The 6,000-nt window shown below is 36.7% G+C and overlaps 1 long non-coding RNA gene across 2 annotated transcripts; it reads right to left on the minus strand.

Annotated features, from left to right (window-relative positions):
- Positions 1-1,868: 1,868 nt before the first annotated feature.
- On the minus strand, positions 1,869-5,090 carry LOC121780419. Of its 2 annotated transcripts, none has more exons than XR_006046011.1 (5): positions 4,767-5,090; positions 3,827-4,655; positions 3,498-3,723; positions 2,973-3,407; positions 1,869-2,406 (listed from the first exon to the last, which is right to left on the minus strand). It is a non-coding gene; the product is annotated as an uncharacterized LOC121780419 (long non-coding RNA). The 2 variants fall into 2 exon arrangements; XR_006046012.1 differs by having other exon boundaries at positions 4,759-5,090.
- Between the last annotated feature and the right edge of the window lie 910 nt (positions 5,091-6,000).

Genomic DNA, 6,000 nt, shown 5'->3' on the forward strand with positions numbered 1-6,000 from the left:
AAGTTATTTGTTCCGTAAAAATGATGTATTTGATATGAAATGAAATTTGAAGAAATCATATAGTGTTTGCACGTGTGTAGTATGTGTGTGTGTGTGTGTGTTGTGTATGCAGTCGTGTGTAGTATGTGTGTGTGTGTGTGTGTTGTGTATGCAGTCGGTGTAGTGTATGTGCAATGTGTGTGTAGTGTGTGAATGTGCCTAGTAACTACTAGTGTCCACCCCCTAGGCGATGCACGGCACAAACATTTTTAAGAAACGAATAATTAGAAGAAAAAATTGAAAAACAAAATACGTCTTTATTAGGGACACAACATCTCAATGAAAGGTTAAAATTAAAAGTAACATTGATCAAAAGAGACAAAAACTCAAAACTATTCGAGCTAACAAAAAAAAACTAAAGTTCATAACTCCCCCTTGTACACAACATTAAGAGTGGTAATTACCGTCTGCACCATCACCTTCATCGTTACAAATTAAAAGTTAATACTCTCTTCATTCCATAATAAATGTTTGTCTCATAAAAAATTGTCACTAATTCTGACCATTTATGTATAATATGGTCCATTATAATATTACGATGAAGTAGGCTTAATGTGAATTAGGAGTATAATCTTCAAATAATTGTACTATTTTAATGTTTTCGGGTCAATTATATAATGACGTGAAATGACATTATCTAAGCCTTCGATTTTTGCATCTAATAAATGAAATTCAGTTATATAATGACGTGAAATGACGCCGGAGTCAACGGCGTTAGGCCCATCTAATATATTTAACCTTATTTCTCTACTAGTGCACATACAACTTAATGGGTGTGGATCAGTGACTGATTTTAGTATGCATGGATCAATACATGTTTTTTGTTATCTGTGGCAGCTGATTTACTATGCATTAGGATTATGGATTAATTTAAGTTTCAATATGAGTGCGAATAAAATACACTTCGCTTTTCTTAGGACGAAGGGAGTATCATTTAAAGATTGTTTTGGTTGATATGTGTTTTACATAAAATATAATATTCTTCTACAGTTGGATGGCTATTATGAAGAATGAAAATTAATAATGCACCACAACAATGTGTTGAGCACATATCATATGCAATATAATTGAAAATTCAGTAATGGAAAATGAATTTAGCATTTGAATATGGTCAGGGGTGGACGCAGAAAATTTTGGTTGTAGGGGCTTTATTATACTATCTCCGTCTTTAAACAATAGAAACTATTTCTATATTGGTTCGACACTTAAAATTAGAAAGTTTCTGTTTTAAGAAATTTTATTTCTCTCTAATAGAGTAGAACTCATTTTCCACTAATAATACTTCAATCACTTTTTCTTTTTATATTTTCTTTACTTAATTATTGTTCAATAAAACATGTGCGGTTTCAAAAAGTTCAATTTTTTTAAAAATGAAGATAGTATGTATTCCTATATAAATTTAGTTACTACTACAATTTTATACATAAAAGTGGTTCAATACACAAATTAAAATGTTACAATAAAGTAGCTATAAGTATGTAAAATTAATTCTATATAAAACCACAATATCCTATATAAATTTAGTTACAATTTTAATGCACATTTTTTCATATTTTCATTGTTAATTTCACATAATAATAAGGTATTAATTTCACATAATAATAATGTGCTAGTATATATGAAAAATTATGAAAACTAAACAAAATTTTCTATAATTTAATTTGCAATCGTTTAGTTAAAATTTCAAACTAAGTAATCCATTTGAAATTTTATGTCCACTAAACAAAAATCTAAACTAACACTTCCTTTGACTAAATTGACACAGCACATTTATTTTTCCATTATTAACCGAAGCCACATCTTAAAATACGACTCGACAACTCCCAAGATGATAAAGAAAGCTTTAATTTGGCATAATACTAATTTAGACACAAATTTTGGGTAAGTAATTTACATGTACTAGAAAATACATTTGTCATGGCGATTTAGTTTGGAAAATTAGCATACGCAGAAGCTAGAGCAGTTAGTCATACAACGACATTTTAGATGGTTTTCCCTATCAACATTCCGACCATTACCAACAAGAGTCCGGTGAACAAAATCAGGACATTGGTCTTCCACTCCAACATGCGAAGGGTGTTGTAGTAAGGACCACTGATGACCGAGTTGGACGTTGCTTCAGATATAGTCTCTGTTCCACGTACATCTCGAGGTCGTTTACCTATTTCAGCCTGGATATTGCAGCTGCGAAGCGAAGTGTCACCGGCCACCTCGTCATACCACTTAAAAGACCCAGTATGCTTCCCTTCGACTGGACACTTCAAGTAATATCACCCTGCATTGATCGCTGACGGCCCGGCACGCTTAAGTTCCATTTTCCCGCTACCGCAAACGCATTTGGGCGTTTCTTCTTTTGGATGCATATTGCTGTAAAAAAATTCAGATGTAAACATATATCTTCATCATCAATACTGATTAGTGAAGGAGTATGGATTCATAGAGCAACCATCATATCACTTAAACAGTAGCAAATATACTGCGGCCATATACAAGAATCAATTAAAAAACGGTTTAAGCTCAAGTCCAAGTCACTTCTTTCCAAAGAAGTAAGTCATTCATCTGTTATTCCACATGTTGAGTGCTAGACTATCTCTGAACTGAGTCCAATCGGAAGGCGGATCAACACAATCAACATACTCCCCACCAATGTTATCCTCCTCTGTGTTGGTTGTGTTCACGTATGTGTCTAGCTCAAGTTCCACCGGATCCACCTCCATTTCACGTCGAATGAAATTATGGAGTAAGAAACATGCCACGATGATACGAGTATATCACTAGGAATATCCCCACATATCTTTTATTTAGTTTAGTATTGATTTAGCATATATTTCCCATATATTATTAGGATCTTTATTTTCTTGCTCATTAAGTTAGGCTAGTCTTACAAATAGGAGCATTTGTATCCATTCTCAATCAATCAAGAAATAAAATACCTTCTCTCATTCTTCTTCTTTTCAAACGTGCAAAACACACAAAACCCTAATTTTGACGCCGGATTGATCGACGGGCAAAAGCTCCCGCGATGTTCGACGCAAAATCTCCGAGTTGAGGAACTTCATCCTTAACAATTAGTGCTTTCATCTTCGTACTCATGGAGGAACTTCATCCTTAACACACGATTAGATGGATTTGCGTTTTTATAGGATAAAATGAAACGCTCCTTAGAATTCCCCACCGCATTTTCAATACTCCAAATGTGCGTTCGATCACATTTCGAGCTTTGGTATGCCGCATGTTGAATATTTCCTTCGGGTTTTGGGGAGTCTCAGTGCCAGGACCCCATTCCTTGAGATGATAGCGCACTGTCTTAAATGGTGTGAGTAACCCATTGCAATTTGCATAAGCATTATTGCAAAGGTAATAGCAACCTACAAAACATAAGGTGGAAAGCGATTAAAGTTACAGATGTGAAGAGGTAAACTGAATATATAAAAAAATGGTTGTAAGGAAAATGCTACCTTGAGGTACTTTGAGCCCACCGGCATGTGAAACTGCATCCCTGAGTACGCGGGAGTCTCGTGCAGAGCCCTCCCAACCAGGGAGCAAATACACAAACTGCATTTGACGATCACTCACAACAAGAACATTAGTTGCTATCTGCCCTTTCCTCATTCTATAACGTGGTTTGTCATCATTCCGAACTAAGACATTAATATGGGTGTCGTCCAGCGCACCGAGACAACCCTGAGTTGAACAAATCAAAGGTTACACTTTATTATTTGGTAAGCAAAAATCATATAACCAAATTGGATATTACAGCAAAATAGACACTTGTGCCATGTATTACCTTAAACCACTTCGAACGGTGGTCGGTGCAATCATCTAGCACAAGTGCCGGCTTCGAAAGGAGTACATGATGAAGGCTAAGTACAGCAGCAAGTACCTTGTGTACATAATACGATATAGTTCCACCTGAACGCCAAAAAGTAGTCCCAACAACTCGATTCTTCTGATGGTGTGCCAATACAGATACAAATATTGTCGGTTGCTCCTCGACACCGAGGCATTACCTACTGTCAGGGCCCCCCTCTGAGAAAGTAAACGACACAACCTATCAAACGTGTTATGGTCCATGCGTAGATTGGATACACAAGCAGAATTTGTGACGTGCAGTAGCTGGTCTAAGTACTTCAACTGGGCAGGGATCTTCTTGAGCGTGCTCAACAACGCCTCTCACGTCTACACCGGGCAAGGATGTAACGATGTAACAATGTTGTGGTTTCTTCACGATAAATGGGCATAATGTCCTCGAGCAACAAGCATAGTTGCGTGTATTTGGTGGTGTAAAGACTCATCGATCGATTTGGATATTGGCTTTAACTTGATAACAAAGTATGAGCAAGTTGTAGGCTTATCAACATAGCAACATAATACAATGGCACCCAAAAATATAGATTATCGTGGTCTCTGGAAGAAGTTGCATTCCCAAACTGAAATTTCAGATCTCAGAAACAGAGAGAAGAAAAGAACATATTTTTGGCAAGAAGAATAATAACCGAGCAAATACAAATCACAAATTTTTTGAAAAACTGCGTACCTAGGCTTATAGAAGACGAGATCAGGAGCACGATGACGATGTCTAGCCTCTGATTTTGTAACTTTCCCGATACTTGATCCTGAGATATGTCCCAGAAAAAAAAACCCAAAAAATATGGTGGGTGTTACACTAAATTCGAGCCAATTATCCGTGTGTGTAAATTGTAAGGAATAGCCGACAACCGGTATACCCGTGGTGATGGGGGAAAGTAAGCAACGGATATTTTCAGTACACCTCCAAATCAGACCAGAGCTCCGCCGCGGAATTGATTTCTGCAAATCTAGGGTTGGGTCAACATTTTTTTGTAAGAGAGGAAAATGATGAGGGCTCTCTCTGTGTTGGGGTTGATTTAAAAATCGCAGGGGCAAATGGTAATCTTCAAGTCATTTCTGGATCTGAATTTCTAGGCAAGAAAAATAAAGCAGCTCCTTCGGCCATTTAGAAGAATTAAGCGTATTTAGAATCAAACACTGCATGCCCGAATTTGTTCAGCGGGCTTCAGTAGGTTAAATAATGTAACTTGAACAACCACCAAGACCAAGAAATAAGCCCATATCTACTCATTTCATAAAACTTGAACAGGTTATAGTTGAACATTATAGTAGAAATGTATGATCATCTAAATAGTTTCTTCTAAAAAACAAAAACGAAATGAAAACAGAGTTACAATGAGAATCACAATCGAAACACTCAAGCTAGTCTCATGTCGAGCTCACGATCAAATGCTAACTGCACTAGCCATTTGAGCATTATATTTCAGCTAAATGTAACAGTACAAATCATAACAAACAAAATGTAATCCTAATGGCTAGTTTCCGACGACCCTATTCAGCAAGCACCTGATCATGCTCCCGTCTCGTTTCGAGCTTGTGGGCACACAACTACAAACTCCACCTTGACAATGTGAATCACAGCCCCCTCCGACTTCAATCTATTAACTCCTTAGCAAAGAACCCATATATGCCTACCAGATCCAAACCATATTGAAATTTGGACACTGGCAGTGGCTTAGTGTGCAGCATTCTGGTCAGTTGATACTTTGACTCTCATCACGAATGAAATGCATTCTATTGTGTATGTGTTTGCTTCTCTCGTGAAATCTGTTGTTTTGTTAAACATATGGCACTGTTGTTGTCATATTTGATGCTTATAATTTCCTGATTCACACAAAAGTCTTCCATAATACCCTTCAGCCACAACCCCTCTTTAATAGCTTCTGTCAACGATATGTACTCTGTCTCAGTGGTTGACAAAGCTACAACTGATTGAAGATTGGACTTCCAAGAAATAACATTTCCATATGTACTCTGCCTCACTGATTTGCAAGAGGAATTGATATTGCCCTTGTATTACCTTTAGAGGGGAGAAAAAACAATTAAAGTAGAAGAGAGAGATAAAAATAATGAGAGGGAGTAGAAAAAGTA

Source organism: Salvia splendens, chromosome 19 (genome assembly GCF_004379255.2).
Source record: "Salvia splendens isolate huo1 chromosome 19, SspV2, whole genome shotgun sequence".
Classification (NCBI taxonomy): Eukaryota; Viridiplantae; Streptophyta; class Magnoliopsida; order Lamiales; family Lamiaceae; genus Salvia; species Salvia splendens.